Source organism: Kryptolebias marmoratus, linkage group LG11, assembly GCF_001649575.2.
Source record: "Kryptolebias marmoratus isolate JLee-2015 linkage group LG11, ASM164957v2, whole genome shotgun sequence".
In the NCBI taxonomy this organism is placed as follows: domain Eukaryota; kingdom Metazoa; phylum Chordata; class Actinopteri; order Cyprinodontiformes; family Rivulidae; genus Kryptolebias; species Kryptolebias marmoratus.
Genome location: NC_051440.1, coordinates 10,128,621 through 10,139,086, shown reverse-complemented (window position 1 = coordinate 10,139,086; position 10,466 = coordinate 10,128,621). Strand labels below are relative to the sequence as shown.

The window sequence follows — 10,466 nt, the reverse complement described above, 5'->3', positions numbered from 1 at the left end:
GTAAATTAACGAACAATAAATATCTAAACAGCAGATAGATCACTGAACGAAAAATGATTAGTTCTGAAGGACTGAGAAGCTAGTCTGAGCGGCACCAAGGTCAAAGTGGGTTGCTGCCATCTTAAAACCACTCAAGCCTCAAAAGTGTCGAAGTGGTTCATGTGAACTTTATATTATACAGACGGGCATCAGTGTCACATTACGTGGTGATCTACATAGAACCCTGTTGTTGTTTACATACAAGTGCAAAAGAGCTGTCAGGAAATATAAGTATCTGCCGGGATAATTGAATAATGCAAATTGGACAGAGGTGTAAAAGTTTATAAAATAGACTGGTTTGAAATACTTTAAGTTTAGAGTTTTAAGATGGCAGCGGTCCACTTTGGCCTTGACCCTACTTCAGCTAGCTTTTAGTTTGTCGGTCTGGTCAGAAATAAACACTCTACGGTTGTTCAAAGAGTTAGGACAATAAAGAAATAGTCTGGTCATTTTTTAAGTTCTGTCCCAAACTTTACTCAGCTCAGAGCAGACTGATACATTCAGCAGCCTTTCAGCACCACATAATGGTCTGCACTCGGCACACACACATTCGTACAGTAACACAAATAGTGTGAACAGGACAGAATAAAGAGCGTCATGCAAAAATGTTCATGCTTAATATTGGCTAAGGTGATATTCTTTCAGACCAGTATGCCCTTTTTGAGAAAGACTTGTTTTAAGTGTGTGAAAAACAAATAAAATGGCCCCTTGTTTTTATACAGCCATGAGCCTAGCCTGGGTGAAGACCTTTGCCCTTTTCTTCGTCTGTGACTGATAATGTACTATTTCACAGAACAGAAAAAAAAATCACCAAATTATCTCTTAAGTTGTTCATAACCTTTTCCTAAGTCCCCCACTTTAAAAAAAAGTATCCTTTTAAATTTAAAAGCTGCTCCCTGCTGTTAAATACCAACAACCTGGCATGGCTGAGCTTCTTAATGGACAACTTTTGGTTTGTTGTGCGATTAGAACCTCACCCAGCTGTTGTCCAGCTGTGATTTAGAGGCCCCCGAAGCGACCGAAGCGCCGTCCCTGTGTCTATTTGTGTTGCAATTTGCCGGGACACGGCTCAGTGCCTCGGGGCCACCGAGCATCAGCAGCGGCGCTGCAGTGCGCGGAGCTAGGCGGCGACCCCTCCGCCCCGCCCGTGTGAAACTGGTGGGAGAGAGGACCAGGGAGGCAGAGTGAGAGAGCGAGAGAGAGAGAGAGGGAGAGAGAGAGAGAGAGAGAAGGAGGCAAGTGCAGCAGCAGGAGGAGGAAGAGGAAGAGGAGGAGGAGGAGGGCTCGGCGCTGAAACGGGACTCCACGTAAATAAACAGCTTGCAGCGGCTCTACCGCCCGAGTGTCGCGGAGGGGCCGAAGAGACCGGAGCGGGCTGCGCGAGTTCGCCGGAGAAGAAGAAGAAAGAGAAGAGGCAGGTAAGAGGAGTTCAATTCCAGCGTTTTATAAGCGTTTCCTATTAAACACGTGCGGAGCAGCTTCCAGCCCAGGCAGGAGTTTGTAGAGGAGCGCAGCAGCCCGGCTACGCTGATTTGGATGCTGTAATAAAGCACTAACAGCCCTCTTTGGAGCGAATGCACATGGCTCGTTAAAAAATAAATCAAAATACTTTACTGGATTCTGCATTTCTGAACCTGGGATCAAATGAGCGAGCGCAGAAAGGCAGGTGCATGCTCTGAACTGTCAGGGTTTGGCAGCTTGAAGATCCTGTAGATTTCCAGGACATAGCTCTACTGTAGCTGACAGTTTGATTTATTTCTTTATTTTTGCTCCTTTGTTGATGAAATTGCTGTCTTCATACACCCAAATCCCCCGTGTCCCGTAAGCTGATTTGCTCCCCACATGTTTTAATTCCCTTCATGTTCATATCACAACTCTATCTTGTTTTGACCGACCAGTCAGTTTGTGTCTAATTTCCCTTCATCGCTCTCAATCTGGTAATGATAGTCCCCCTGAGATTTTCCCCCCTAATTACGTCCCATATCCTTTATTTTCACTTGTCAAACACACACTCTGTGCTGACAAACAACAATCCTCTGCTGTCAGCTCCCCCCAAACCCTCCTCCTCATCCTCCTCTTTCTCCCTCTTCAATCAAAGCTTCAGTCAAAGGAGGGGGAAACTCACCACCGTGCTACAACAGCACCCTTTGCCTCATCTGCTCATCCCCAGCCTCTCCATACACACACCCTAACACACACACATGCCTTGGAGTGCGCACTTTCGCTCTCTGCTCAGTTGGCCAAATTAATACAATGCTAATGACCTCTGCTTTATTGTCTGAAACGCCACCGCTCCCTCTGAAAGAGGCTGACACACTTTCTAGCCCTGCTTATTCACACCACCCAGACTACAGTTAATCTGTTTGAGAAGATAACAATATCCCTCTATATCCGCCTTGTGTTTTTTGTCTGCGCTCATGTGGAAACGGGCGGCAAAAGAGGGTGATGCTTTACGTGCGCACGAACCCCTTGAATGCCACGAAAATGTTGGCGCTCTGCTCACCAGGAAGGAGCTTTGTCTCAGAGAGAAACCTTACCGGAGACGTGCCAACGGGAATGTTCAAGCTCATTTGACAAACGTGGAGAAATCGGGACAAGTTAGTGACCTACATTGTGCTGCCGTCTTTACTTTTTTTGCCATCCGCACACTAGGCAGGGGGGGGGGAGATTTGCATAACTAAGGGATTATCATGACACACGTTGGCCAGAGTTATTGAGAAAGCACCAGCCTGTGTGACTCTGCTGACCTAAAACCAATCTCTGGTGTGGGAAATGCTTGGGTTGTTGTTGTTGTTTCAGTGGCTGCCTTCTTCTTCAGGAGCCGCCACAGCAAGGAAACTGACACGAGACATTCGGCAATTGCTTTCCAATCTAGAGACAACCTGGACTCGAACCTGCAGCCTCAAGATCACAAGATCCCCGGCGCCGACCGCCTAGCTACCACAGCCTGGGAAAAGCTTGGGTGTTGGAGTGAAAATGCCACTGATTTCACCCCGTGGGCTGGGGAAGCACGCAGACTATTCTTTGAGAAAGGATCAGTGCTCGTTCTGTGAGCAGCTGTCTGTGGCATGGTGAATACCACCGACTGCAGGATGGAACAAAGTGTCTCACAGACAGAAAGAGTTCCTCTGTGTAACTTTGTGTTGATGATGACATCATTTCTTCTAGGAACTGGTCAATGGGGGGGGGGTAGACTGTGATTAGACATTTCAAAGGAGGACAGAGCATATGGCACCAAGAGACCCAACATTTTGAAAGCGGCTCAAGTCTAGTTTGATGTTGTGATTTATAACTCTTCTCTCCTCTCTAGATAAAGAATGGAGACACTGATTCAGTTCAAACCAACAGAGCAGACATGAGCTGAAGTCAGTTAGTTGATTAACAGAACTGCAAAAAGCTATTTTTTGGTACCAAAGTGCTTTACTTTTACGCATACTCACCAGCAATTCTGATTTTATTAAATCTAATTTGACATTTGTTGGTTGGTTATGTCATATCATCAAATATTAAACTTGAATACCTGTGCTTTTTCCCATGTTTTTACAATCTTTGACAAAATAGTTAATTGATCAGTTAAGAAAATAAGGACGTAACTCATTGGTTGGCTGTTGAATATAGAGATTAGTTCAATGTAGAACTAAAATGTTCATCCCACATTAGACTGGAAAATGTACATGTAGTCAAGATGATAACTTTTGCTTTTGTTTTCTCTTGCAAACAGTTTTAATCAGAAACAATTTTCTTTTCTTTGAATTATTATTATTATTAATATTATAATTTACAAATCCTTGTACTTATCCTTGTTGGTTAAGTTGTTTTTGGTCGAGATTTTGAGCCGTTCTTCAAAACCTGCATCCACACTGAAGGAATTTAACAAGAACCTTCATGTGAAGTGCCAAAACATAATTATGACTCGTTGAGACTCGCTCTGAAGGCAAACATTCCCAATAAAATTTTTGTGAAAATGTCATCTTTTACAGTAAACACATTTAAAGTCTGGCACAAGAAGGCTTTTGGTTTCTAATTATAGAAACTAATGCTTGTCATGACAACTGGATTGAATGAATGTGTATACTGTAAATAGGCAACCTTAAGTTGCTAGTCATAATTTAGGATATGATTGTTTTGAGTGACAAGTGGAGGCTTTACCCATTGAAATCTTGCCAAAATGTATGCTCTTTTTCAGTGTTTATCTCATGGGTCCACAGTTTTATACTCAATAGGTGGCCATAAAGTGCTGATTTGTCAACTATTTATTAAACAAGAAACCTATCCTGTGTGTATGGGAAACCATCTGGTATGCAGGAGGAAGTATTTAGTAGGAAAAATAGCTTCAGGGAATATAAACCCATCAACCTGAAAACACAAAATGTTCCTGATAATGTCATCCAAAGACTTAATGAAGTTTTGGTAAATTATATAACTTGTATAAGCTTGAACTTGACCGGCTTCCCTTTAGGCTGGTTCCAGTGCAGGTTTTAAGTCACGCACCCTCCACGTAAACAAATGGGATGTTGTCCTTGGCAGCATAAAAACAATTACATCTCAAATATTTTTGTTTTGGGTGTTGACTCATAGCTGCTACCTGATGAACGTGCTCTGCTGTCTTCAGGTTCTCAAGCAGATCTGTCTTTTGGACATCACTTCTGCTTCAATGAACCTCAGATGTCAACAGTGAACTGACAAACTCCAGGCTTCAAAGCCGTAGTCCTACAAATCAACTGGTAACTAGCAATGCCCATTTTTCCCTTGTACTCCATGAAAACCCAGTCATCCCTGATCAACGCGCCACGATATTTTTTCTTGTTGTGAAAAAATGGCACAGGCGCAATTCAATAATTCACCATCATGTGTCAGTCCTGCTGATTGACTGAATGATTGAGTGCGCTCTGGGGACATGTATATATGATCCAGCAGTGGCTGTGGAAAGAAGAGCTGTGCTGCTCAGCTGTGACGAGATGAAACCTCCAGGGACTCGTGGAGGCCCATGCCTATCCATTAGTGTCACTTCGGCCGGTGTGTTTCTTCCCGACAGATCGCTCACACACACAGCAGCACAGCACACTCACAGCGCCTGGACCTCCTTGTCACAAGCACTTTTGTCTCACTTTGGGACTGATGAGCGCCTCATTAGAGGACCTCACAGGGAAGACCCCCCACCCATCGCCCCACCACACACACACACACATTGCATCACAAATGCTTAAATACTTTTCTTCAGTTGTAACTTGGACTAATGTATGCGGGGGCAGATGTGTACATCTAAAAAAGGAGAATGTGGTGCATCCATCTTATTATGTATATGCACATTTCACTTTCTGCATTTCTCTCTCTGAATCGGGGCTGTGGGGATGGAAGGTGGTTGGTGCAATTAGAGTTTCACAGCCAGTTAGGCAGCAGCTCTAATAGGGATCGACACGTTCTTGTGAATCTACTTCACACAGCTGCAACTGTTGATGTTTACAACCTAGACCTTTATTATTCTGTCAGGCAGAAGATGAATTTAAAAAAAAAAGATAAATGAGATTATTTATTTTCTGCTCTTCGCACCACCAGTGAGTAATTAGATACAAAAACATAGAGACACATTGCTTTTTCCCTTGCAGCTCTAATGATTCACACCAAATAACTGAAGAAATGATTTCTGGAGTCTTTAGGGACTTTCCAGAACAAAAAAAAAAATCAAATAATCAAATATGCAGTCTACAAGTTCAAACTAAGTTCAGGCCCTGCTTTTTCAATTTGTAGAAACAAACTGCGATGTCATCTTGTCAAATAAGAAGGCTTTTTGTTTTATTTGTTTAATATCCGCATATAGTGAATGTCTTTGAATTTTGGTTTGTTGGCAGGATGTTACTATGTATTTTAATGTGTCATTTTACTAACTTCTGATACACAGTTTTAACTTTCTCTGACAGACTAATTGGTGATTAACCCCACTCGTTTTTTGAGAGGCTTTGTCTCTTGTGCCAGAACAACTTGTTTTTATTATTTTGATGCTCAAGTGGTTGTTACTGCATGCAGGCAAACAAAAACAATCCTTTGGCTCTTGCAAATTAAATTTGAATATTTGCTGATTGTTGTTTGTCTGCAAATGAAAACTGAATGTCATTTTGCGCTTTTTGGACACAACGAGCACCTTGAAAAATCAGAAACAACGGGCGTTCTAATTACAGTGACCTAACATTTTAAAAGCCGAATGAATAATTGTGGAAGCTAATCAATTTAGTATCTACAGATACTGGCTTCAGTGATAGTTGTTGCTTTAGTCTCATATCAGACTGTTTTTGGGCAGTAGGTGGTTTGACAGATGGCGGATGACTAAAGGTCAGTGCAGTCATCCCAGGACGGCCCCACTGTGACCAAATTATAACACCAGAGCTTTACAGCATGACAGTCATCAAGCCTAATAACTCAAGGTTGCTATGGGAACACTATTATCACCCTTGTCAGGTTAGTGCACCCTTTAGTGAGGACAAAACATGTAGACATGTTCCTTTTCTGTCGAGACCAACTGCCAGGGAGCAGCAGCAATCAGCCTCCCTTTGAAGTGAGACTTTGGGATAATAGAATTTAATGGTTTGGGTTTTATCCCTCTTCTATGACCCGAACAGATTCACTTGTGTAATTCGTTGCATTTACAGCCCAGCCCGGCTCAACTAACCTTGAGTTTAGATGTGTAACATCAGCAAATGAAGCTGGAGCTTTAAATGTGCATTCGGTGTACAGTATCTAACGCCTATTTTTTGATTTTGCCACTCATTGAGAGAAACAAGAGGAGGAACAGAAAAAGAGTGTTTCGAAGCTTTTGGGGTTCCAGGGAGGAGGGGTAGATCAAGTACCACCATCGATGCTGAGAAGGCGCAGGGGGGAACAAAGGGGGTCTGTCTCTGTGTCTGTGATGGCGGGCGGCTTTTCTCGCCTCTTTCTTGCAATGTGTGTGTGTGTGTAAGGGGTGATACCGGGGTTATACTGGAGGAGACGCACAATAGGAACCCTGAGTTGTGCCTCTTTTTGAGCACTAAGTTGTTGCAGCAGATAGACTGACAGCATTAGGCCTGGGCGAAGCTCCGTCCAACTTTGGAGGGGCAGCAGATGTTGGAAGGGTTGTTGGTGGCCCAGTAGCAGGACTTAACAATGCTCCGCGCTTCCCTTTCCTGCCCTTTTTAATAACAGGAGGTGGGCATTGCTCCACTGGCAGGGATGTGGGCCGGCCAACATTCGATGGCCTTCAGGAAGAGCGTGCTCTCGATTGATCCATTCTTAAGCTGCCATCTTCCCTCTGTTTGCATGCTGAGGAAAGACTGTGCCACACATCCCACTCTTTGTTGGCACAGTGATGCAGCCCACTTGTGCTATTTAGAAGCTTAGCAAATACATCACCAGAGCTCCTTTTCTGCTTATAAAATTACAGACTTAAGAATTCCTGCACAAGCCTTACTAGTCTGTTGTAGAACTCATAGAAGTCGGGGCTTGCAGAGATAAACAAATCAAAGGTTTGGATTGTGCTGACACAGGATGCAACAGTGAATCAACAGGAAAAGAGTGGGACACTTAGCTGTCAGCTCACAAATGAAGTTGACATGGAAACCCAAATTTGCCATGGTTCATGTGTTTTGCTGACCTCGAGGTCTTATTTAGGCCAGGCTTTCTAATGCCCTTACCCTCTGATCCACCCCTCTGACCCCTCCCACAGCCGGTCCCGGCTACGAGAGCATGTTAGCAGCTCGGTAGCCACCAGTGAAGAGCCCTTAATCCAAGTGGGATGACAGCTTGGCTCTAGATTCTGTTTCTGTGGTGCTGAGACCAATGGGCTTTTCTTTTCCTCCTTTTTCATCCCTTAACCCTCACCCCTCCAAATACAACCACAAGATTCCTGGGAAAAAAAAAAAAACAGCCCAAAAAACCCCCCCCCCCCCCCCAAAAAAAAAAAAAAAAAAAAACCACAACAACAAAACATGAATGATAAATAAATCTAAGTCTGAGATTCTTTCATTCAGCAGGAGATAGATAGTCACATCCTTTTAATCTACAAGAAGGAAAAATTAAAACATCCACGTTTTTTTACACTGGTGCCACATGTTGTGTAAAAAAAACCTAATCTATGTAATCTTTGTGGGGGTTTGAAAATGATTAGGGAAGATTGAGGTCAGAAAACCATTTGAATCATAAATTTTAGTGCTGCCGCTGACCAAATCCCTTTTTTTATTGCTTTTAACCAGTCATCTGTGCCTTTTAGAGACCACATGTTTACAGAGATTTAAATGTAATAGTAGTTACTGTTAATGTCAAATAATGATGACAAGAAGTGAGTCACTCTTCTATGGCAAATATGCCATTTTTTAAAAATACAGTGATTATGTTGGTATGTTGATGTGTGTCTGTATTACTGTTTTATTTTCATATAAAGTGGATGTTACTTTATTAAATAAAAACTGCATATTAGAAATTATTTGGTTATTTTCTCACAGCAATTTGAACTCTTAGCAGTTTTGATGAAACATCTATCCAGTATATTGGGCATTTACTCATTTCTGTCATTTTATAATCCAAGATTGATTAGAAAACAAACTGAGGAAAAAGGTTAGTGAAGATAGTAATTTGCACTATTCATGAATTTTTTGACTGGAGGAAGATGGTGGCAAATTAAATGCATTCGTAAAGATTGGGGGGAAATAAGTATTGATTCATTACTTTAAGATTCATAGCATTTTTTGATAAAATGAACATTGAGTTCTGACATTCGATCATAACAACACAGATGATTAGACAAATAATCCGTTTCAAATCAAAGTACTTTATTTTCAAACCAAAATCAGTGGAAAATTACCTGTGAATTTGGTGTGTTTGCAGAAATCTAAGAACACCACAGTTTGGCTGTGTTAAGGATTTGAGCCAGAGCAATTTAGGATCAAGCAATGCATCAAAGGAGTAACAATCACTATAATCTTCCTGTGGTCAGCTCTTTGCTGCTTTCTCAGCACCGGGCATCTTTAGGGGCTGGAAGAGCATTATTGTCACTAAGATAATTTCATGCTGTGGGCTAAAGCTGGGGCTGCTGTGATGAAGGGCGAACAGACAAATGGCGACTTCATTTATCAGGATGTCCTCTGAGGCTGGCTGGCCTGATAACCCAATCAAATGTCTGTGTGGCTGAGGGCTGTCGGGGGCAACACTGGGCTTTTTCAGCTCTGGGTGGAAACATCAATGAGTCTTTGTCAGTGGGCCAAAGTTGATAGCCAAAGCTCTGCAGTTTTAAAAGCATATTGCAAATACCTCAAAGAAGCAAAAACATTACTATTGATCGTTATTTACATTTTTTCTTTACATTTTGCACTATAGCACCATTGTATTTTCAGACCTTGGCAATGAATGTCTCTCCTTCTTTTGGATTTAGTCAGCATTGTGTTGGTGGAGGTTGAAAAGAGTCAGGTCTGGAACGGACCTAATGCTTGGGTCTTCAAGGTTGGTTGACTTTGGGCCTCTAAGGGCTCAACACACAATGACCACATCTTTCTGTGAGTGGAACCACGGTGGATGTGTTACTCAGAGGGCTTACTGCGTGACAGGGCACACGCCTCTACAGTCCCTGTGAGAGAAAAATAGGACGTTTCTACTCTTGGTCATTTTGTAATGTGCCACTGAGGTGGAATTCATATGGCTCGTTGTTTTGATCTCAGCTTTTTGATTGTAGTTGACATTTGGAGATATGCAGAAGGCAAAGGTTATTCTTTAGATGTTTCCCACTGCGTTTCATGAAATGTATTTTGGTTTAGAAGAAAGGATTAAACTGTTATCATACTCAAAGGGTGCTTTCTATATGCATTTCATCAGCTGTGTGCAAGCTATCCACGTCTCAAGCTTTTACATTATTGTTAAAACCTCCATTTGAGTAAAAATCCCAGTTTTTCTTGATTGAAGGATAATCATTAAAATTGTAGCTTCCTTTCCAAAACCAGCCTTTGAGATCATGACTTGTGCAGAGCTCAAAGAATTATTCAAACCTACGTGATTTCATAAAGGAGCAGTAGCTGCCCGCCCTGGGAACAGATTATGCTCTGATCTCTTTCTGTTCCTCTCATTATTTCATTTTCTGTCTGACTCTCTTGTTTCCACTTTTTGGATTTCTCATTTCTACATTTGCTAACTCTCGTTGACCATCAGTGTTGTCACTAAAAACGCCCTGTTATCTAGATCAAGGTTGGTATTCGCCTTGGAGTTAACATGTTTCAATTGAAAAGACAGTCCGTTGCTGTCATTGTACACTTCTCAATTTTTGTATTTTTTATTTTTGCTGTTGCCTTTTAATCCCTTTTAAGTGATATAACGTCCAATCAGTCCAGAATAGTGCAAGTACATGGAGGTCGGATTGATTGGATTCTCCACAGTTGTGTCTAATAAAAGGAAGAAGAAGAAAAAATCTAATT

The 10,466-nt window shown here is 42.1% G+C and overlaps 1 protein-coding gene across 17 annotated transcripts in view; it reads left to right on the top strand.

Moving 5' to 3' along the window:
• Positions 1-1,289: 1,289 nt before the first annotated feature.
• The window catches only part of LOC108230054 (neuronal cell adhesion molecule-like), an 81,263-nt gene continuing 72,086 nt past the window's right edge, over positions 1,290-10,466 (top strand). For 7 of the 17 annotated variants that reach the window (XM_017405885.3, XM_037978209.1, XM_037978220.1 and 4 more), the window contains exon 1: positions 1,290-1,457. The gene's annotated coding sequence lies outside the window, so the exon portion shown is untranslated. Of the gene's footprint in view, positions 1,458-4,651; positions 4,764-10,466 lie in introns of all 17 variants that reach the window. The other 10 variants (XM_037978213.1, XM_037978214.1, XM_037978210.1 and 7 more) reach the window with 3 other exon arrangements.